At 43.0% G+C, this 24,513-nt stretch overlaps 1 pseudogene; it reads left to right on the forward strand.

Annotated features, from left to right (window-relative positions):
- The first annotated feature begins 5,819 nt into the window (after positions 1 to 5,819).
- Positions 5,820 to 24,163, forward strand: LOC142996912 (uncharacterized; annotated as a pseudogene).
- The last annotated feature ends 350 nt before the right edge of the window (positions 24,164 to 24,513 follow it).

Here is a 24,513-nt window from a genome sequence, read left to right on the forward strand (position 1 = left end):
ATTAAAGAGAGCACCAACAAAGAGGGGTAACAACAGAGTTAAGTATGAAACATCCAAATTGAAGGACGAAGATGTGAGGAATGCATTTAAGATCACTTTGAGAAATAGGTACCAAGTACTCCAAGAAGAAGAACCAGCGGACGAGGAGAATGAAGTGAGGAGATTTTCGGGTTATGAAGAAGGCGTACATACAGGTTGCGGAAGCGGTTTTGGGTAGAAGAAGAAGAAGCCATCGATCAGTGGAGAATGATGGAGGTTGATAAATAATCTAAAATCAGACAAAAAGAAATGGTTGGAGAACATCGCAAGTGAAGCAGAGGATGCAGTGGGTAGCCAGCACATGAAAACCTTATATAGGTTGACAAAGAAGCAATGAAAGACCAAGGTATAGTGTCACGGTGCTGGATAAGGATGGGAACCTTCTCAGTAAAAGAGAGGAAGTGCAGAAGCGTTGGACAAAACACTTTATAGAAGTGTTAAATAGGGAGCAACCACCTTACCCAATAGTAAGAGGAGGAAGCAGGATTTGACTTCGGAGAATTGATAGAGGAAATAGCAGTCAGTGAGCCAACTCTTGGAGAGGTAAAGGACGCAGTCACGAAACTAAAGAACGGGAAGGCCCCAGGAATTGATAACGTTATGGCTGAGTTTCTCAAGACTGACGCGGAGTTTTCGGCCAAGAGGATGCATGAACTGCTGGAAAAAGTGTGGAGATCGGAAACCATCCCAGAGGATTAGAAGAGAGGAGTGATCATATAACTACCAAAGAAGGGAAACCTGAAAAGAGTGCAAGAACTCGAGGGGGATAACATTGCTGTCTATTGTAGGAAAGATAATAGGAAGGATTGTGATTGACAGGATACGGAACGGAATGGACAAGAGGTTGAGGAAAGAGAGGAAGGGGAACAACAGAGCAAGTCTTTATACTGAGGAATATCATAGAACAGGTTAATGAATGGCAAGCAACCATGTATGTAAATTTCATAGACTTTGAGAAGGCCTTTGATGCCGTTCACTGTGAAAGCTTGTGGGTCATCGTGCAGAAGTATGGAATTCCAGAGAAGAGTGTATGAATTGTGAAGCTATTCTATTCGATTTCCAGTGTACTCATAAAGAGCAGGGTGAAACTGGCGAGTGGTTTGGCATTAAGACTAGGGTCAAACAAGGTTGCAATATGTCAGGGTTTTTGTTCTTGATGGTCATGGACTGGATATTAAGAAGATCAGTTGGTCTAGGTAAAAATGGTATGAGATGTAAGTTCACAACCAAGCTTGACGACTTTTGCTGACAACATAGCCTTATTTTCCTCTTCTAAACAACATATTCAGGAGAAGACAGCAAAATTGGATGACAGGGCCAGGCGTGTAGGGCTCAAGATAAATTGGGAGAAGATATTGAGGATAAATGCAAGACAGCATGAGAAGATCATAATCAATGGACAGGAGATTGAAGATGTGCGCGTTTCTAAATTTGAGCTGCAATTGCCCAAAAAAATTTTGTTGGGGGACGCGCGCTTTGAAATTTGCCCGCCGATCTGCCTGTCTGTCTCGTGGGCCCGATTGCCGGAACGGCTCGCGGGCCAGGGGTAAGTAATACAGGTTGAACACAGGTAGAAAAACACTGTTGTAGCATGTTGGGGACTATGGGGGGTTAGGAACTTCCCAGCATGCCATTTTGAGATGTCCACAGAGGTTTAAAGCCACCAGGCCGACTGTATGTGTGCAATAATTTGGATGCCCTTTTTTCCGGATTCACTCATGAAGTCCTATTTTTCCACAGTGGCGTGTAGATTACTTAATACTTAGCAGTAAGGTTTTGTGGGTGCAAATTTAGCTTTAGCGCTGCAACACCATAGTGTAATTGTGTGTATTCAATGTATGTTTGCATATTGCAGGAATCCAGGCTGTACCAAGAATGACATACCTAATTGACCCATGGTAAGCACTGTTTTTTCATGCAGTCTGGAAGCCTCACTAAAGAAAACAATTCCAATAAATGTCTTTATTGGAAGCAAATAAATAAGTCATGACTTGGAAACTCTTACATTGATTGATTTAAATATTAGGACTGCGAGGGAGGGGTGCATTGCAGAAGGGGCCATTGCAGATTATGTCTTCATCTCTGTGATCACAAGATGGATGGTCATCATCCTGATTATCCTATATCGTAAATCATCTGAGTGCTCCTATGGTGGCAATAGTCAGATATCACATGCCGCAATTATGTCACAGACCCTATCTGGGGAGACCCTGAGTCCACACAAACACTGGAACCTGGCCTTGAGGATCCCAGAGGTCATTCCCACTCTTGCCCTTGTCCTGCTGTGGGGGCAGATTGTGTCATCGCTGAAATCCTGCCTCAGGTTCAGGTCAAGGGGTTATCAACGCAAACAGGGGTCCCCACTGTCTTCAAAGAGACATCAAACTGTCCTACATCACATGAGGGCAAGGGAACAGGGTTTTTTTTGTCGAATAAACAAATGTGCTAAGTTGTTATACAAATTAGATTCTTGATAAATCTTTGCATTGTGCACAGGGTCTAACACTTGGCTTTAGTGTTAGTGGTGATGTTGTAAGCATCACATATGATCATGACAAAGAAGAGGAATGAGCTATAATAGGCTGTAGGCCGAAATATGAAATTAAGCTGTGAGGTATCGCACTGAACCACACGGCTATAAGACAACAGTCCACAACCAGAAGATCATGACGTACCGTCAAAGCAGACAGACCGGGCACTGACATTGAGAATTTACTAGCTGAGGTCAACTGTATGAGGTTCTCACTACTGGTGGTAAGTTGGCTGAGGATCTGACGTATCTGAAGTATGGAGCAGATAAAAAAGTAACAAAGGCAATATGCAGGTGACTTACATTTGTGGTCAAAAATGTACATACACGTGTAAAGACTATGTATGTCATGGGGGTCTTGAGTATCCAATTGTTTCTACAACTCGTATTTTTCTGTAATAGAGTGATTGGAGCCCATACTTCTTTGTCACAAAAAATATTCATGAAGTTTTGTTCTTTTATGAAGTTATTTTGGGTCTACTGAAAATGTGACAGAATCTGCTGGGTCAAAAATACACATGCAGCAATGCTAATATTTGGTTACATGTCCCATGGCCAGTTTCACCTCAATTGGGTGCTCTTGGTAGCCATTCACAAGCTTCTGGCAAGCTTCTGGTTGAATCATTGACCACCCCTCTTGATAGAATTGGTGTAGTTCTTCACACTGTCCACATGTTCTCGAGTCAGGACTTTGGGAAGGCCATTCTAAAACCTGCATTCTAGCCTGATTTAGCCATTCCTGTACCACTTTTGAGCATGGGTGTTTGGGGTGTTGGAACACCCAACTGGGTCCCAAGACCCAACCTTCTGGCTGATGATTTTAGGTTCTACCAAAGAATTTGGAGGTAATCCTCCTTCTTCATTATTCCATTTACTCTGTAAAGCACCAAAACAGGCCCAAAGCATAATACTGCCACCCCCATGCTTGATGGAAGGCATGGTGTTCTTGGGGTTAAAGACATCACCTTTCTTTCCTGCAAACACATTTCTGGTCATTGTGGCGAAACAGCTAAGTATTTGTTTCGTCTGACCACAGAACTTTCCCCAAGAAGGCCTTTCTTTGTCCATGTGACAGTAGCAAACTTCAGTCGACCCTGAAGGTACTGCCTCTGGAGCAAGGGCTTCCTTCTTCCACGGCAGCCTCTCAACCCATGCAGATGTAAACACGCTGACTGTGGACACTGACACCTGTGTTCCAACAGCTTCTAATCATTGCAGAACTACTTTTTGGTGGTTCATGGATGACTCTTGACCATCCTGACCAATTTTCTCTCAGCAGTAGGTGAAGGTACGCGTTAGAAGTGTTAAATTCCCAGTGTGAGTTAAATTCCAATTCAAATTTGAAAGAGTGTTTATTTACCATAAAAAAGGTTAGTAATTTAAAAATATAAAAAATAAATAAATATTCATAGATTCTGTATATCCCCAAAGTTTCCCAAAAGTTTCCTTCCATCAATTTTGTGGGATGAGATCAGCCCTTAGATTACAAGGCAGAATCTTTACGGAAACTCAGAGGTGAAAGATATATGTATGTATATATATATATATATACATGTATATTTATACATACTGTATATATGTGTATATATATATATACATATATTAGCTGGTTGAGGAGTTTGTGAATGTGATCTTTATTTTTTTGCAGGAACAAGGGAAAGAAATCAAAGACAATATGGTCGTAACAGTGTAAACACATGGTAATATACATGAAAGAAACAAAAAAAGCAATAGGTATCAGTGACAAATTAAAAATGTAGGGCAAATTAGTATGAAGAACAAAAGACTCCTGAAAACCCTAACTCTCTTCCTCCAATAACAGCTCAGCATACCTCTCTACATGGGGAAATGTGCCAAATGTTGGAATATGTAATATGAAATGAAACCCAAAAATATGGAAATGAAACTTTGAATAATTGCTATTTACAGATGTTTTCAGCCGTAGCTCCCCAGCTTATATGGATGAGCATATTCAGTGAATAACAGTGAATATCTTAAAAAATATCTAACGTCTTATCTAACATCTAATCTTACAGTTTTGCGTTTTTCACCAAACAAATACTAAAGAAAAATTGTAACTGTCCAAATGATTATTGCACAAAACAAGATTTCAGGCAGTTTTGCATATAAAGCAAGTTCAAATATTTGAAGTATGGCTTGTGGAAGGACACACTTTGTGACTATTTTCATTTTACAACAAAATATATTTTACCCGAACAGATTTAGAAGGAAGCAGTCATTTAGGGTGATATTTGAAGGATTTGGGATTTGGTTGAACAGTGTTAAAAGCAGGAATAAATCTATTGTATGTTAAGTAAAAGAAATAAAGACTTCACTTATTTTCTATATCCAGTTTGTATCAATTCATGGTTAAATTAAAGTTCATATCATTCTTGTGATAAACATGATCATCCACCAAGAAAATATCACCTGGGTCAGCATTCCAAACTACTTACAACATGAGCACTGGAGAAAACACAGCCGGCCAACATCTCCACACTCATTATATCATTATTTAAATTTCACTTGTCAACACATATACACCCTGGACGTATGACGCCACCCCTGCTGTTTCACTTTGGAAAATATTTGTTTGGTCTAGCATAGACCTTCTGACCTTGAGACCCTGTTACCCACATAGACCTTGTGACACAGGACAGTCATCCTGCTATAATTTCAGTTGTTTGTTTGTATATTTATACTTGGCTTCTTTTCACTATCTCCTATATATATATAGGTTCAAATTAAACAATAATTGTTCTCTCTTACATACGCTGAGAGGATTAATTAAGTAATCCTGATCAACACAATGTGTACGATTCTGATTGAATGATTAAATATTCAGTACCATAAAGTGAAGTCAATGCATATAGTGAAGTCAATTAATGCAGCCTAAAGGGGGGGGGGGGGGGGGGCACAAGCCGTGCCGTATTTGTGCTGGTCCCAAGCCCGGATAAATGCAGAGGGTTGTCTCAGGAAGGGCATCCGACATAAAACCTATGCAAAAAAAATCAATGATGCAAGTTAATCTGATTTTCATACGGTCGAGGCCCGGGTTAACAACGACCGCCACCGATGCTGTTAACCTGCAGGGTGCTGATGGAAACTGGACTACTGTGGGGTGAAGAAGGAGGAGAGGAGGAAGGCGTGTTCATAGGCAGAGAGAGAAGAGGAAAGTCAAGAGGGTTGGACTGAGCGTAGGGACTTTGAATGTGGGGACTATGACAGGAAAAGCTAGGAGTCGGTTGACATGATGCAGAGGAGGAAGGTGGATATACTGTGTGTCCAGGAGACCAGATGGAAAGGTAGCAAGGCCAGGAGCCTAGGAGCAGGATTTAAGCTGTTCTATCATGGTGCTGATGGGAAGAGGAATGATGTAGGAGTTATCTTGAAAGAGGAATGTTCTGGAGGTGAAAAGAGTGTCAGATAGAGTGATGAGTCTAAAGCTGGAAATGGAAGGTGTGCTGTTGAATGTTGTCAGTGGTTATGCCCCACAGGTAGGATGTGAGTTAGAAGAGAAGGAGAAATTCTGGAGTGAGTTGGATGTAGTAATGCAGAGTATCCCCAGAGGTGAGAGAGTGATGATTGGAGCAGACTTCAATGGACATGTAAGTGCAGGCAACAGAGGTGATGAGGAAGTGATGGGCAGGTTTGGTATCCAGGACAGGAATGCAGAGGGACAGATGGTGGTAGACTTTGCAAAAAGGATGGAAATGTAGTGAATACTTTCTTCCAGAAGAGGCAGGAACATAGGGTCATCTAAGAGTGGAAGTAGAAGCACACGTTGACTACATCTTGTGTAGACGATGTAATCTGAAGGAGATTGGTAACTGCAAAGTAGTAGTAGGGGAGAGCGTAGCCAGACAGCATAGGATGGTGGCGTGTAGGATGACCCCGGTGGTGAAGAAGATGAAGAGGACAAAGGCAGAGCAGAGGACGAAGTGGTGAAAGCTGAAAGAGGAAGAGTGTTGTGTGGCTTTCAGGGAGGAGCTGAGACAGGCTCTGGGTGGCCAGGAGGTGCTTCCAGATGACTGGACAACTATAGCGAATGTGATCAGGGAGACGGGCAGGAGAGTACTTGGTGTGTCATCTGGGAGGAAGGTAGACAAGGAGACTTGGTGGTGGAACGAAGAAATACAGGAGTGTATACAGAGAAAGAGGTTAGCTAAGAAGAAGTGGGACACTAAGGGGACGGAAGAGAGTAGACACGAGTACATTGAAATGCAGCGAAAGGTGAAGGTACAGGTGGCAAAGGCCAAACAAAGGGCGTACGATGACCTGTATGCTAGGTTGGACGGTAAGGAGGGAGAGACTGATCTGTACAGATTGTCGAAGCAGAGAGCCAGAGACGGGAAGGATGTGCAGCAGGTTAGGATGGTGAAGGATAAAGAGGGAAATGTATCGACAGGAGCTAGAAGTGTGATAGGACGACTGAAAGAGGACTTTGAAGAGTTGATGAATGAGGAAAATGAGAGAGAATGAAGAGTAGAAGAGTTGACCGTTGTGGTTCACGAAGTACCAAAGATTAGTAAAGGTGAAGTTAGGAGGGCATTGAAGAGGATGAAGAGTGGTGTTGTGTCTTAAAGTTCCATATTATGTGTGGTGTCTGTGGAATGTGTGGGAGAGAGGCCTCTGGTTTAATAGAGAAGGGATCAAATTTAGAGGTCCATAGGGAATGGTTCAAGATTTAGGGGTCCATAGAGAATGGTACCCCTCGTCTTCTCTTTCTGTTATTACAAGATATCTTACCATAGTTTCACAAAAACAACCATACAGAGGCACTGACCTTCAGAACCTTTCACAGGCAATCCATGGTGCTTGTTTTGATGCTGTACCTCTTTATAATAAACCTTTATTATACAAGCAAGTCAGTGTCAGCGGAGACTCCTTCCTCATCCTCACATTATCGCCATCAAATGAACAACAACAATTTGGCGTCACGAACTCCGGACGTGCTGTGCCCTGCGGCGTCGCCGACATTTTCAGCGCATCTACTCCCGCACCAAGTCGACGAATATGGTGAGCGTTTCTCACATGATGGAGCGCTGGTTCGTTCGTTGAGGCTGTTGTGTGTTTGCTGTGAAGGATCAGTTGTGTGGGTGAGCAATGCTGTGTTGATGGTGAGGTGGTTCTCCGTTCTAAATTGGGGTTTTATTGCATTCTATACAGTGCCAAACGGGGAATATAATACAGAAAATAGAGAAAAGAGAAGTAAGAATAAAATAAAGAGTTGAAGGAAAAGTGTAGAATAGTCTAATTAGTAACGATAAGGTGAGCTAAATAACATCATGCAAGATTAATGAAGACTGGGCCCTCATCTTCTTAACGGTAAGACATGTGTATTATTCAAGTGTGAAGGTTGGCTTTGTAAAAATAGTCAGATTTAGTTAAAAATAAAAAGAAGAAAGTATCAAACCTGGGCCCAGGACAGATAGATAAGATAGATTTGAAAAATAAAATAAGGAAGATATGAGTAAAGAATAAAAGTGTAAAAAAGGATTAAAGAGAAAAGAGAGACTAAGAGTTAAAAGAAAAAAGCTGCAGATTTGAACAAAAGCCCTCTAGGAGGCGATTTTAAATGGGCCTAAAAAATCTTGGAAAATCACTAAGTGTATTTCGGGTTAGTGGAGGTGTAGAATGGGAAATTCAACTGGAGTTTCCACACTTGTTGACGAACAAGTGTCTGAAGTGGCCTCTCATTGAATATCTACACCTCGTAGGGTAGCACAAATTTAGAGGAAGAAGAAGAAGAAATGAGCGACGGAAAAAAGCATATGCTATAGTAAAAGTATGATTGAGACGTCTTTGAGAATTTGGGATTGAATACCGGTTGTGTTTCTGGGATGATGTTGAATTTGCTATGCGTTTTGCAGTGCTTTTGACTGTTGAATGATTGGTCTCTAGGGGTGAGCAGAGCTGGACTCTGCTGCTATCTGTGTCTGTGTTTCTCTCTCTGCTGCTGTGTGTCTGTGTTTATCTCTGGTGTGTGTGTGTGTGTATATGCCTTTCTGTGCTTCGGCTGTGTGTGAAAAACTGCGGTTGATGTATGTGGGTTATGCCGATGTGGTAGATTTTATGTTAAATTGACGTATATAGGTTGTGGTTAAGAGTAGGAGATTTAGTAATTTACAGGGAAAGATATTTTGTTTTATACTGTTAAATGATGAGCCAATAAACATTGTTTATTTGATAAAATAATGAGCCATCTTTCGACATTTTTTAATGTTAAATCATGAGCTTCTCTCTATCAGAGGAGATTTTTTTAATTTGTTAAAATAACTGAGCCATCTTGGACGTAGTACAGAGATAGGAACATTGTATGCACAATCATAAATAAAGAGAAAACTCACTAAGTAAGATAAGAGTATTAAGCAATACAGCTGTGGGTAATAATACAATATTATTGGAGGATTTAAGAGGATATTTGAGTGAAATAAAAAATGTTCATGTTGATAATGTATGATATGTAACTTGCCATTGGAAGGAGGAGAAGAAAAAAGATGTTTGTAAGATAAAGATGGTCTGAGTGTTGGCAGTTTATTGACTTGTTTATTGTGCGGTTAAAAAGGTTTAGTAGGTTCATGGGATATTAAATGTATTCTCTGTTTCTCTCTTTGTTCTCCTATGGTATGTAAGAGCTGAAGGGGAGAAAGGAGGAGGAGGCACAGACGAGCAGGCAACTGGCCAGTACATTACACGGATTAGGGCTCGCTGACGACAGAGTATGCAGCTCCTGAATGAAGTCTGATCAAGGCCAGTCCAGTTTTATCCACAAACTCTTTTAACAAACACCTGCTTTCTAAATATATCTTGGTAGTCTATACTCATTGATAATTATATTGCTGATACACATTTTGTTTGCTTTTACATATACTGTTATAAGAAAATTTCTCAATTTGGGGTTAAAAGAGTACATCCATCTGTTTATGTATTCATGAGATATACCTACTGTAGTTATTTCAAAAAGAAACTTGGCAAAGGACCGACCAGTTAATACATTGGAGTATAGTTATTTGGGTTAAGCGCTGTTGAGAGTTGTAACTGTATGTTTTATTGCCTGAATTGTTCTGATCTGATGAAGTGTTTGATGGTTTGAGGTCAATGGGTGTGAGCATTGAATGATAAATAGGCATTGACCACTGCATATCGTACTTGGAGGCATCTACGGAACCAGAAAGCCAAAAAGCGTTGGAGGACCAATTAGAAGAGCTACATATACAGAAGAAAAAGTTGCAGAAAAAAGGTTCCAAAATATCAGAGACAAAATATACATTGCACTCAAGAAAAGGGAAGTCATTCAAGAAGATGTGCCCAATTATCATCTTAGGATAGAATTTACAGAGTATAAGCATTGGCAGATATGTCAGACATAATGGAGAAGTGACCTACTCTTCAAGATAGAGCACATCCTTGGACTTCAAAGATGGATGAGATCATGGTGGGAACACAGTTTGCCATGGGAGATATTAAGAGACTGTTGGCTAACCTCCTTGGGGTTCCAGCTCTGGCAGAGATTATACAGAGAGCTAGACTTAATCGATATGTGGGAACTGCTGTGAATGATCCAGAGATGTTTTCTGCAAATAGAGCTCGAGTGTGGAGAGCGCTGAAAGATACATTTCCAACAAATGTACATCCTGATAATGTTCTTATTGAGCCACTAGGACAGGAGGAAAACCCGAGAGCCTATGTGTCAAGAAATTTCACAGGAAATGACCCAGACTTGAGTCAAATGGAGCAGTCAATTTTGCGAGGCAAAATACAGAAGGGGCTGCCCCTACCAGTGAGGAGTAAACTGGCTGAGGTGGTTGGCCTTGGAAGCATGACGAAGAGTGTTTATACGGATCATATAGCCCATCAAGTGGAGCTATATAGGAAAAAGGAACAAGACCAGAAAGAGCAGGACCAAGAGACCCTCAGAAAACTCAATCAAATACAACTGGTGGATAACAAGAAGGAGAAGAAGCAGGCTCTGGTTATGCAGAATCAGTCTCCGCTGAATCGACCATTACCACAACTGCAGCCGAACCAGGTTCAGTTTCAATCATCCCAGCCATCATCAGTGGTTCCAGTCGTTTCCTACCCACAGCCTGTTTTTAGTCAAGTGCAGACCTGGTGTGGAAGAGGTCGAGGAAATTTAGGAAGAGGTAGAGGAGGAAGATTTGATCGGTATTTTCAACAGTCTTCAGAAGTAGGCTATAATTGTGGACAGTGTGGCCATTTTGCCCGTGAATGCAACAGGTCCGGAGGAAACTTTAGAGGAAACTTCAGAGCAAACCCCAGAGGAAACTTCAGAGGAGGATTCAGGGGCCAACCGAGGCCATCCGTGGGACCACTGAACCCTTAAAGGGGCCCGGAACCAGGATTTTAGAGGTGCCCAGAAGAGTCGAAAGGGGGGTGTCAGCTCGTATTATCAGGGCCGAATAGAGATCCAATAATTGTGGTGAAAGTAAATAATCGACCTTTGGAAATTATGGCTGACAGCAGAGCTGCCTTCACCTGTATTCGGCCTGAAGATGCTATACATCTCCCCATGTCTGGTCAATTGATTCGGACAATCGGGTTATAGGGAGTGAAACAGCTGATTCCTCTCAAGAAACCAATTACATTACGGTCATTTAGCAGACACTTTTATCCAAAGCGACTTACACTACATTATCACCCATTACAGAGGGGTGAGCAGTTGAGGGTTCGGTGCCTTGCTCAGGGCACCTCAGCACCTTGGCAGGGACTCGAACCAGCGACCCTCCGGTTTCCAAGCGAAAGCACTACCGACTGAGCTACTGCCTCCCAATTGAGCTTTGCTACAAAAACCTGAAGACTATGTTGCACACTTGAAGAAAGTAACACTCTCAACGGTGTGCTGGGAAAAGTTTTTTCGTTTAATCCAAAGTTTCCACAATACAGCTCACTTCACAATTCACATCTGCCTCCTTCCGTTCTCAGTGGCTGCTTCTTCTCTGTCTCACCGTCATGCAACTGCATTATATCCCAGTACTACGGTGCCACTTCTGGCCAAAACATGCAACAACATCGTAACAAAAGAAAATAAAAGGCCACAACTTAATGGAAAGGGACCAAAGAAAAGACAAAATGGAGGGTATGCCACACTCTCCACTGCTTAACTAAATGTCGTCCCGACATTTCCCGTCTCAGTTCATCCTGTTTTAGACAATTTGATCACTTCCAGGTTAGAGTCCATTATTCAAGACACATATCTAATGACAGATTTCACATCACACTTATCTCCCCTTAATGTCATGTGTTAAACAGAGGAAGTCATTGTGCACTATGACAACCATCTATTTACTCCGCTGTGTTCACGGGCAGCTTGTCTTGACTGGAATAGGCGTGACCTTTGACCTGTAGCGAAATCACATAGAATCTCACACTTCACATATACTAATAACTCTTTTCTTCATATCGTTTCGTTATTAGAGTCTCTTTACAGTTAGTCTATTCAACCATACTTCTGTAAATACGATACCTTACAACCACCATTTCCTCTTCAGTTATAGTTGTGCGATTCTAAATGTGAGAACTGACTTTTTGTGGGCCTATATAAACTAAAAGTATTTTTTTCTTTTAAAAAACACATTAACATTTTCCATCCATCATATGACTTTGACATGAACTAACAAATTGTATTCATCTTAAAACTGGATGGCTTGAACTTCCAACTCTAAAATGCATCATATAATCTCATAACTTTAATTCAATTAACTGTGGGCTGCCCCAACCTATCATATGTGAGTGTTTTGGGTGCAGGTCTATTTCTGAAAGGATATCGTCTCGCAGGTGGTGAAGATGATGGATACTCTTCTCCCTCATTGCTTGCGGTCTCCAGCTCAGCATCTTCTATATCCTCACTCAGGCCTGCTGTCACAGTCACTTCATTTTCCAGTCCAGTCCCGATCTGTTCTTCTTGCTCTCTGTCTGTGTCTGATGTCCACAGGGTCTGTTCTCCCATCACATCGTCTCCCTCAGGTGCTGGTGTTGCAGCCCGTGGCTGGAACTCTGTAGCCTCTGGTCTGAGGTTGCTTCTGGTTTGTGCTGCGGAGTCTCCTTGGGACCATCTGGACATGCATCGCCAGTCATCCTCTTCAGAGTCAGATGAACACTCGGGTTCTGTATTCTGTTTTGTCGGTGTCTTTTTCTCTTTGTGTGGTCTCTCACCTCTTTTCTTTTCAGGCTTGTGTGACTCAACTGGCAGGAAGTCACAGGGGAGCAGCAGATTTCGATGAAGCACTCTGGTGCGGCCCTGGCCATCCTCTGGTTGTACTTCATAAACTGGACTTTCTGGGTGTTTTCTCTTGACCACTACATGGACTTTGTCTTCCCAGAATGACCTGAGTTTTCCGGGTCCACCTCTTTCAGTCAAGTTCCTCATGAGAACTCTGCAGCCAGGATACAGCTCTGCACCTTGAACCTTCCGGTCATACAGGTTTTTCCCCCTCTCTCCGCTTGCCTTCGCAGCCTTGGAGGCTAACTGGTACGCCTCCTCCATCCTCTGTTTCCATTTCTTGGCATAGTCATCATGAGATGCACTGCCATCACTGTGAGGGATACTGAACATGATGTCAATAGGCAATCTGGGGTTACGACCAAAGAGCAGGTAATATGGTGCGTATCCAGTGGACTCATTGCGCGTGCAATTGTAGGCGTGTATTACTTTGGCAAGAGAATTCTTCCAATCTGCTTTAGCTTGGTCATCTAGGTTACGCAACATGGCCAGCAGGGTGCGGTTGAAGCGTTCCACTTGACCGTTCCCCTGGGGGTGGTACGGGGTGGTGCGAGAACCTTGGATGCCAGAGAATTTTTGGAGCTCTGCAAACAACTTATTCTCAAATTCTCTACCCTGATCATGGTGTAATTTCGTGGGGAAGCCGAATTTGAGGACAAAGTCACCGAATATCTTCTCAGCTGCAGTTCGAGCACTGTTGTTAGTACATGCATACGCCTGAGCGAATCGTGTAAAATGGTCCATGACCACCAGAATGTACTCATATCCTCCAGCTCAAGACCAGCTCAAAGGGGTATGTTGTCACAATACTGGTAAGTGGTGCTCTTACTGCTTTCTGTGGTCTTTTCCGTTTCACACAGCTACAGACCTTGTTGATGTGATGCTCAACGTCTCTCTGCATATGAGGCCAAAAGAAACGCTCACGGATCAGATGGACTGTCCGTTCAACGGCCAAGTGTCCCATCTCTTCATGCAGCCCTCTCAGGATGAGGGGACGGAACTTTGGAGGCACAACCAGTTGTGTTCGTGTTGCTGTCTGTCGCCGGAGAACATCCTCAGCATCAATCACCAACTTCGCTTTCTCCCTTGCAAACACTGCCAACTCACTGTGAGTGTCTTTCACCCTCTGCCACTGATGTTGTGCGACCTGCTGTTTCACCTGCTTCAGCAGTAGATCCTCGTCTTGAGCGGCTCTCAGTGCTTGAGGGGCGATCTGCTTTGCTGCGTTCATCCGCGGCTCACTGCTCAGCTTTGCGATGGCTGTGGTGATGGTCACTGGACACAGCAACGGCTCTCTCTCCACCTGGTGAACTGACAACCCTTTGGAGACACTGGCCAAGATCTCAGACTGTATCTGTTGTGAACAGGTTAGCATATACTTCTCTATGTCAAGGGGCATTCTCGATAGCCCGTCTGCATCAGAATTAGACTTCCCTGGCCTGTACTTAATTGAAAATCGGAAGTCTGCCAATTCAGCCACCCATCTCAGCAATGTGGCATTCAATTTAGCTGTTGTCAGCACATATGTCAGAGGGTTATTATCTGTATATACTACAAACGATGGAGTGTAATACAAATAATCCCTAAACCTCTCGCATATAGCCCATTTCATTGCTAAAAACTCTAGTTTACCAGAATGTAGATGGTAATTCTTCTCTGGAGCAGAGAGTGTGCGGGAGCCATACGCAATGACCTTTAACCTTCCCTCCTGTTTTTGATAGAGCACCGCTCCAAGTCCCTCCTGGGACGCATCACAATGCATAATGAACGGTTCTTCATAGTTTGGGTAGCCCAGCACAGGAGGACTGGAGAGGTAATCTATCAGCTGACTGAGAACTGTACTGTGTTCTTCTGTCCACCTGATACGTTGATGTGAGGGTACCTGGCTTTGCTTTGTCTTCCTCACCCCAGCCTTCTGCTTCTTTGTGCCTTTAGGGGTCTCACTGCCTGGTATCTCAGCGCACAGCAGTGCATAGAGAGGCTTAGCTATGCGAGAGAAGTTTGGGATATAGGCTCGGTAGTATGAGATGAATCCTAGCACTTTCCGCACCTCACCCACTGTCGCTGGCTTCCTCTGCTTCATCTCTTGCACTGGGGCTACTTCTGCAGGATCCATTGTGTAGCCTTCCTTCGATACGATCTTTCCCAGAAATCTGACCTGGTTCTTAAAGAGCTCACATTTCTTTGCAGTCAATTTCACCCCGTGCTGTTGGTAGCGCTGAAGCACTTTTCTCACATCTTTCAGGTGATTATCAAATGTTTGGCTATGAACCAGATTATCGTCTAGATATGGCTCGCAAATTTCATCTCTGAGTCCAGATAGACACTCTTCCATGCTGCGCTGGAATTCGGAGGGTGCTGCAGACAAGTCAAAAGGGATTCGGATCCACTCATATAGGCCCCAGGGTGTTATAAAAGCTGTGAGTGGTCTACTACTTTCTTCCACGGACCCCTGATGGTAGGCCTTGCCTTGATCTAACACTGAAAACCATGCACTCCCATGTTAACTATCTAGCATATCTTGAATGCGGGGAATAGGGTGGCAATCTGGCAGAGACTTACGGTTGAGTTCTCTGTAGTCACAGCACAGACGGAGGCTCCCATCTTTTTTCCGCACACAGACAATGGGAGATGAGTAATGTGACCTAGATTTTTGGATCCAGCCCCTATTTAACAAGTCCTCTAAGTACTGTTTTACTTCTTTGTGAAGTGGCTTAGGCATGGACACATAGGTACGTCTTACCGGTGTTGTATCTGTGAGTCTGATTTTCAGTTGTAGGGAAGGGATGTATCCCACATCATCATCGTCTCTGGCGAACGCTCTGCATTCCTCCCTCAACATCTGCTTCACTTGTCGCTGCTGAGCAAGGGGGAGGTGAATCAGTGTGATTGGTGGGTCCCACCTTTCCTCGTCCACCGCTGTCCTTCAATCAGGCTCAGGCTCATCCTCTCTGCTGACCTCTGGACATTCGACTGGAGAAGCTGGTCGGGGAGTGACTGGCTTGGCGTCCACTGGATAGACAGCTTTGACCAGTTGAACCTGCCCCAACACTGTGCGTGGGCTCAGGGTGACATCATGACAGGTGTTATTGGTGATGGGCAGTGCTATGCGAGAATATGTCCCTTCGCTAAGAGTCATCATGCTCTCTGACATACTCAGGCCATCTGGCCAGGGGGCATGTTCATCAGGCAGAAAAAGGGCTTCTTGACTGGACAGTAGAGGACCTGTTCTCACAGCACATTTTATAGTTCTCACCTGACCCGCTGGGATCACTTCCTTCTGCCTGCCCACTCTCACTAGGCCGTCACTGCACTCAGGGTCACTGTTTTGAATAATTTTCACTAACATTTCAGTCTTTTTACAGCTAAAAGAGAAAGCTGTGCTCACAACCTGTGTTATTACTTCATGTGGACCCTCCACACCATTCTTTAACAACAGTTCAATTACATTGTAACCAATGATTGGCTCTTCTGCTGCTCCTTTCTCACCTATCACGAGCATGGGCACCTGAAGCGTGAACTCTGGAGCATGTGATGGGTCTAGGTGGAACGTGACCTCCACCCAGCCTAGGAAAGGGATGTCGGTCTGGTTGACGGCTTTCCCCACAAGAGGACCAGGGCCGAGGAGTTCTTCAGTGCTCCGTACCTTCACCTTTGGGATGCAGTTCTTCCTCCAGGTCTCATTGATAAGGCAGACTTGCGATCCAGTGTCCCATAAGGCTTGAGTCTTCACCCCATCTAGGTAGCAACTCACCATGCACTTCTTTCCAATAAGTCTCAGCGGCTGTGAATGGTGACGAGGGGAGATGTGGCTAATATAAGCAGAACCTGCCAATCTTCCACCTGGGGAACACCTTTCTGCTCGCAATCTCTCTTCTAATTGGACAATGCTTTCTCTGAGAATAGTAGGGGTGTTGAGTGACCTGCTATGCTGTTCTTGAGTGTCAGGGGAGGTACATTCTACAGTCTGTCCTTTAATATTAGCTGAATCGGTGTTGCCTCTTGAGTTCCTTTGGACTCTGCATCCTCTTGAGAGGTGTCCACTCAGGCCACATTTGAAGCAGTGGTCACACTGTTCCTCTTCACCCCGGTCTTGACATCCTCTGCATGCCCTCTTCCCTCTGTTTTGGAACTGGTGAGATGGTCGTGCTGAGTACTGAACATTCTTCCTCAGCTCAGCCACTTCCTCTCTCAGCTGTTTCACTGCATCCATCAGTTCAGTTTCTGAAGAGCTTTTTGGAGTTTTTATCTTCTGGCTTTTAACACTGGCCTTGACTGAAGTGCTGTGTTCAGATGGCTGGTCATGGTCTGTTTCTCTGTCACTATACAGCTGGTAAGTAGTTGTTTCTGTTTTTAGCTCATTTATTCTGGCTGGCTTATTTGGGATACTTTTCTTCAATTTCTGCTGTGTCTCCCAATCAACAGCAGCAGCATCATTCATTTTCTCTATCAATATCTCGTCAGTCACTCCTAGATCATCTAGGTGAGGTTTCAGCTGCATTTTAACATTATCACTCAGTAGTCCTGTACTGACTGACCTAAGAAACTTCTTCTGAATGAGGTCTGGGCTATACTGTACATCTGAGCTGGCATCTTCTGCAGCCGCCAGTAGCCTCGCTTTGAGTTCAACTGCACGAAAAAGGAAATTCTGAGGGGATTCTTTTGCATCTTGAGTTATGTTAATGAGTCTGTGGAACATATCTGTAGTGCTGTTTTCTTTGAAATGGGCTTTAAGAATCGTCTTCAACTGCACGAGTGTCAAATTATTTTTAGTTTCCAGCATATTACGTAAACTGAGCCCTGGTGTAGCAGCTTTTACTACGGCTTCAACAATTTCTACATCACTGTGGCCTTTACGTTTTCCAGAGTCTATTTGGTGCATGAGGTTAGTGTATGATAACTTGTCTTTCTGCCCCAATTCACCTATCTGGCCATTAATCCGAAACTCGCGTCTGATAACCACTTCAGGGGCTCTGGAGAATTGGAGTTCTGGCGGGCTAGCCGTCCTGTTCATTTTTTCCCGAAGCCGACTCATTACCTCCTCGAGCATTTTGGTCGACGTCTGGAATTTCAACTGCATTTCAGCATACTGTTTTTGTAGCTTTTGTAGCTCCTCTTCATTTTTATCATCCCTCTCTGGTTTGGGCGCGTTTTCTCTCAATCGCTTAGCTGTAGCTAACAACTCTTGCCCAAATGCCTCTGCTACATCTTGTTCCTCCACTTCAAAAGCATTCTCTACTGACTCATTAATTGCTCGGATCAACTTGTGTTTCTTCTCCTTGTCTGATGAAACTTTAGCTCGGATACACACCTCTTTTAGCTGTTCCACGTTTAGCCGACACAGTAGCTCCGTTAGCTGATCCTGTAACTGCTCCAGCTCCATTTTGCGTGTTCCAACGTTCGTTCTTTTTTTTTTTCTTCAGACTTCTTTTTGCATCACGTTGAGTCCCTGTTCGGGCGCCAATTTTGTTGCACACTTGAAGAAAGTAACACTCCCAACGGTGTCTGTCTCACCGTCATGCAACTGCATTATATCCCAGTACTACAGCGCCACTTCTGGCCAAAACATGCAACAACATCGTAACAAAAGAAAATAAAAGGCCACAACTTAATGGAAAGGGACCAAAGAAAAGACAAAATGGAGGGTATGCCACAACTACAATACCCATACTGGTATCAGAACATACACCTATTGCGCTTTTGGGAAGAGATGCTTTGTGTAGATTGAATTGTACAATAAAATGTACACCGGATGGCTGTCTGGTGGAAGTGCCAAACGATGTTGTTGAACATTTTTTGATGACAGTGGAAACTGAAGCTTCTTCAGTATGTTGGATTGGAAATCTTAGTGCAGAATTTTTGGAGCCAGCTAAGCTAAGTTGTGGGAGAAGATCATTGTAGCAAACATGCACATTAAGAGGCTTCCGGAGTATCCATTTCACTGCACGCTCAAGTATTTTAAGAATGCTGCCCAATCGAACTCAGAGGAGTGGTTGAGTCGTCAACCAAACCAAGTTCAACTCAGTTCCTGTTGCATAATTTTGGGACCACAAGGAGTAGCCATGAAGATAGTCAGAGATGATTATTTGAATGAAGAGTTTGATATTGAGAAGAGTGTGCCACATAACTTTGTTGGTGTCGGAGGAATATGAGCAAAAGCACGTAGGAGAAATGATGGCACAAGCAGAGGAAGCTGTTTTTGTACCAATAAAAGAGAATCTTGCCATTTGGAGAAGTGAGGATCAGCAATTCATTAAAATTATGATCTCTGCTCAAGGACAGGGACAGCCACAAACTGTGCGGATGACACATGAGTCAATTTGCAGCACTGAAATGGACTCAGACTCTATGAGAGAGGAGATGTTGTGTCAAGTTCCAGAATATTTGTGGGCTCAGCATAGTACTGATATTGGACTAGTGAAGTCAGCCCAACCAGTGAAAGTTGAACTCTGACCAGGAGTCAAACCTCCTTGGAAGAACCAGTTTCCATTGAAAGAAGAGGCAATTCAAGGGATTGGACCACAATTGAATGTGCACCTCTGCAGGAAAACTGGCATCTCACCAGCTACCAGTCTGCTTACTTGGTCCACACATGGGACTCGAACCGGCAAACCTCCGGTTCCCAGCTGTCGACCCAGCGGACTGAGCTACTGCCGCCCCTAACATAGGGGCACAGATGATTCTTATCGCCTGGTACATGATTTGAGAGCAGTGAACGAAGTGGTGACTGATTTTCCAGCAGAGGTGCCAGATCCACATACTTTGTTAGCCCAAATTCCTCCAGATGCGACACATTTTACAGTGTTAGACTTATGTGGTGCATTTTTCAGTATTCCACTTAGTACTGAAAGTCAGGGTCTGTTTGGGTTCACATACAAGAGACAGTCCTATGAGTACAAGAGATTGCCACAAGGGTTCAAACATAGTCCTCACACTTTCAATAAAATATTGAAAGATGATTTGGCAGGGATAGATCAGATGTTAAAAAGCACGGTTGTTCAATATGTGGATGACATTATCATTTGTTCGTCAAGTGAAGAAACATGTCACAAGGATTCAATTAAACTACTACAGATACTGGCAGAAACGGGGCACAAAGCCTCTCAGAAGAAGCTGCAGTATTGTCAGGAGAAGGTAGTTTATTTGGGTCTGTCAATAATGGAAGGACACAGAAGCATTTCTGATAGTCAGTTGAAAGCGATTCGTGAGGCTCCAAAGCCGAGAACCGTCAGAGAGATGTTGACATTTTCTTGGTATTGCCGGCTATTCCTCAGCATGGGTAGAGAACTATGCTAGTTTAACGGGGCCTTTGAGAGCTATGATTAAAGATACTGGGAATGCTCAACTGCATTGTCATCTTTCCTGGACACAGGATGGCCTTTTGGCATTTGAGACGATCAAACAAGGATGACAAGAAGCTCCAGCGCTAGCGCTTTCAGATTATTCTAAGAATTTCTTGTTGTATGTGTCCACCGGAGGTAAATATGCATGTGCAGTTCTTTGTCAGCCAACAGGTACGGAAACAGGTCCGCAACCTATCTCTTACTATTTCACTGCTTATTCAGAAGTAGAGTTGGGACTACCGCTGTGCTACAGAGCAGTGGTGGGAGTGTCTTTGATGTATGATAAGCATCATCAGTCACAATGGGTTATCCAGTGACAATTCTTTCCCATCATAGTCTCAGAAGTCTCTTGAACTTTGACAAATACACATTGACCATGCCTAGGCTTAAAGACTATCATAGGCTTTTAGAGCAAGAAGATGTTACCCTAGTGGATGGTGAGCCACATGATTGTGTCCAAGAAGCAGAGAAATACTCAGATCTGATTTGCAAGCCCTCCCATTGCGTGAGGCAGATCTGGAGTATTGGACTGATGGGTCCTGTAATCGTGTGGGTGATAAATTGAGTGCTGGCTACGCTGTAGTAAAAGCACAAGGAACTGGATTTGTTGTCGAGAAGGCTGAAATAGTACAACAGCCCGCATCTGCACAACTTGCTGAACTTGTGGGGCTAACTGAAGCATGTTTGTTGCCAGAAGGTTAGCGAGTGACAATATACACCGACTCTGCATATGCACATAATGTGTGTCACTTGTTTGGATCGGTGTGGAAGAGCCGAGGGTTTAAGAAAATGGATGGTTCTCCAATACAGCATCGCGATCAAATAATAAAATTGTTGAATGCTATGATGAAGCCTAAAAAAATAGCCATAGCTAAATGTGCAGCACATAAAATGGATGTGTCTAAAGTCATGCAAGGGAATAAAGCGGCTGATGAAGCTGCAAAAGTAGTCACGGGTGCAGAGTGCAGAGCAAAGTATTTCTGGATACTCATGAAGTGAATTTGGAAGACAAAATTACGGCCAGGGATGTGATTTTGATGCAGGAAGCTGCTTCTGCAATGGATAAACAGTTGTGGCAAGATCACTTTATACTGTTCACTTGTTTTGCGTAATGTTACATGGGAAGACCAAGGGGAATATACTGTATGTGTACTTATTTAGAGCCAGAGTTTGAATTTGGTCTATTTCGAAATAATTGGATACAGGGCTATATAACTCGTAAGGTGACACTCACGATAAAAAATGCAAGTCCTGTTGAAGTTTTCACAGTTGCTAAGGGGTTCAGGAACGATTCACTACAGTAATCATTCCAAGTGTGAATAGTACACAGATGAAGCCTGCTACTTTAGCCTTGGAAACAACTAAGAGTGTTAATACATCAACTCAGGCTACTACTCTAGCAGTGACTTTGAAGGGGACGAATACTACAACAGTGACGACATCTTTGATGTCTACGAGGTTTGTGAATGTGACTCAGACACCTGATATGTCATTGTTAAAATTTAAGGAGGAGGTAAATGTAACCCAGAAGCTTATGTTAAAGGTAAAATCTAGTGTGAATAATAGTAATGAGACTTGTGTAATTAGAGAACAAATGGTGCGAGAGACTGATGCAGACTCATCTGAGACAGCTCAGAGGACTATTTAAAAAGCGGATGTTTTTTTATCCTAACAGGACATCAGAAGACATGACTGATCAATACCATGCGTTACAAAAGAGATAAACTACATGGAAAGCATATGGATTTGATTCTTCGATGTTACAAATTGCAGACCCATGGGCAAGTAGGAACTTATGGTTTCAGCTGTTAACTCATTCCGTAAGATCGGTTAGGAAATTAAAGTGTCCATGTGTGGTAAAAGTTCTATCACCAGAACCACTAACCACTGTATGTCAATCTTATGCCCTATCGTGGCTGTTGTACCAGCACCAATCAGAGAAAGATGCAGTAATGGCTATATCAAAGCATCTGTTTAGGCCTAGATTTACTTGTTCTTGGTTGGGGAAATTACCGTATGTGAATTTACTTTATCAGCAGGAAAATATGCTAACAGCGATCCCTGATGCACTGGAAGTGACATCGGTGGGGGCTGACAGCTGTTTTTGTTCACATGAAACTTAGAATGGACCTGGGATGTTTATGGGAATATCAGATTGTGACGAGTATTTGATGGATTTGGGTAAGCATAGATATAAGGTTAGTGGTAATTCCTATAAAGTGACTTTTCATGTACCGCATCGTAAGCAGAGCAGAACTGTGATGGTGAAGGATCAACTTTTGCGTGGAAATGTGACTAAAGATCTTTGGTGGGTTTGTGTGGATAAGGCATATATATATCTACCATATGGTTGGACAGGATGCTGTTACATGACGACGTTGAAACTCCCATATGAGGTTTTTACTATTCAGAAGGGAGAAGTACCTGCTGAGGACCAATCTAGTGTTTGTTCAGAAAGTAGGAAGAAAGGGGAATTGGCACAATTTCACAATCTGGAGGCTTACCATTGGGGTATAGGATTATTTCCATGGTATGGTGTGACATTTTTGGTAGATCACATTGATAATATTACTTACACCCTACATGGATTTGCTAATGAAACCATGAGAGGTTTTGAATATTTGTCCAATACTCAAAGAAGTCACAGACTGACGTTGCTGAAACATGATATGGCTCTTGACTATATTTTGGCCAAACAAGGTGGCCTGATGCCATTATTACAGATGGCTGACACAGAAAATGATGAGGAAGTGGTGATAGAAGGCGAACTGGAGAAATATCCATTTTGAATATCTAATCCTAGTATAGTCTTAACATTTATTTCTATAATTGCTTTGTCTTTTAGTAGTTTTTACGAAAGGGTGATATGATTAAAGGGGGGAAATGGAAAATGTGACTCATAATTGGAAATAATACGATGCTGTGAAATTTATATTTACATTTATTAATTTGCATTTGATGTTTTACTTTGCATCTGTTGTTTTTGCAAAAGATACTGGTGGGTGGTTTTTTCTTTCCTTCCAGAAGGACATTGGGGGAAAGAAACGCTAAAGGGATTCAGACGCTCAAACATGGACAATAAGAATGGACTGAAGGACTCTGAACAAGGACACTATGATAAAATGTTCAGATTCAACACATCATTGACACTACACTGAGAGTCGACACTGCTGAGAGGATGCAGTGTGATATGTCTTTATGTTTTCTCTTCTATGATATTGCATGAGTAATAATTAAATTTCATAGTATTTTCTTTGTGTTAGTTTGAAGAATGATGTTTTCTGATATGGGGTTAATATATTGGGACCTCAATGCTTAGGGATATGGGGACTAGGCAGGGAAAGGTCCATTGGAAGGTACGATGGGTCGACCAGCCTGAATTTGGACATTGTTTTGATTTTATTTCTGAGGTTTCCATATGTATTTGCCTAAGTTGTATTCTACACAAACCTTTAAATTGGTCTTGAGTACTATGTGTGGTCGCCTCAGGCAGAGGGGCCACAAGGGAATTTTCCTGTCTAGATTGTTTGATGGATATTTCAGGAAAGATGGCTATGCACATACAAGATGTCTTGCCATAGTTTCACAAAAACAACCATACTATATATAGAGGCACTGAACAAAGGTTTCGGGAGAGATTCATATCGGCTTCGGAACCTCTCACAGGCAATCCATGGTGCTTGTTATGATGCTGTACCTCTTTATAATAAAACTTTATTATACAAGCAAGTCAGTGTCAGCGGAGACTCCTTCCTCATCTTCACATCATTGCCATCGAATGAACAACAACAGTGGAAAGGCAGTTGGTCCTGATGATATACCTGTGGAGGTATGGAAGTGTCTGGGAGAGGTGGCACTAGAGTTTTTGACCCCATCTTAGAGAGCGAGAGGATACCTGAGGAATGGAGGCGAAGTGTGATGGTGCCGATCTTTAAGAAAAAGGGAGACGTGCAGAGTTGTGGCAACTACAGGGGAATAAAGTTGATATGCCATACAATGAAGCTGTGAGAAAGAGTAATAGAAACTAGGCTACGCACAGAAGTGAGCATTTGTGAATAGCAATATGGCTTCATGCCAGGAAAGAGTACCACAGATGCAGCATTTGCTTTAAGGATGTTGATGGAAAAGTACAGAGAAAGACAGGGAGCTTCATTGTGTCTTTGTAGATCTCAAAAAAGCTTATGACAGAGTACCGAAGGAGGAACTGTGGTACTGTATGAGTCTGAAGTGGTAGAGAAATATGTTAGAGTGGTGAACAACCTTTTGGACCCCCACCAGTCCGGCTTCAAGGTGGGCCACTCGACCGAGACGGCCCTCCTGGCAGTGACCGAGTCACTCCAAACTGCTAGAGCGAACTC

This window comes from Genypterus blacodes, unplaced genomic scaffold (genome assembly GCF_046128005.1).
Source record: "Genypterus blacodes isolate CSIRO-AG114 ecotype Tasmania unplaced genomic scaffold, CSIRO-AGI_Gbla_v1 ptg000039l_1, whole genome shotgun sequence".
Lineage (NCBI taxonomy): Eukaryota > Metazoa > Chordata > Actinopteri > Ophidiiformes > Ophidiidae > Genypterus > Genypterus blacodes.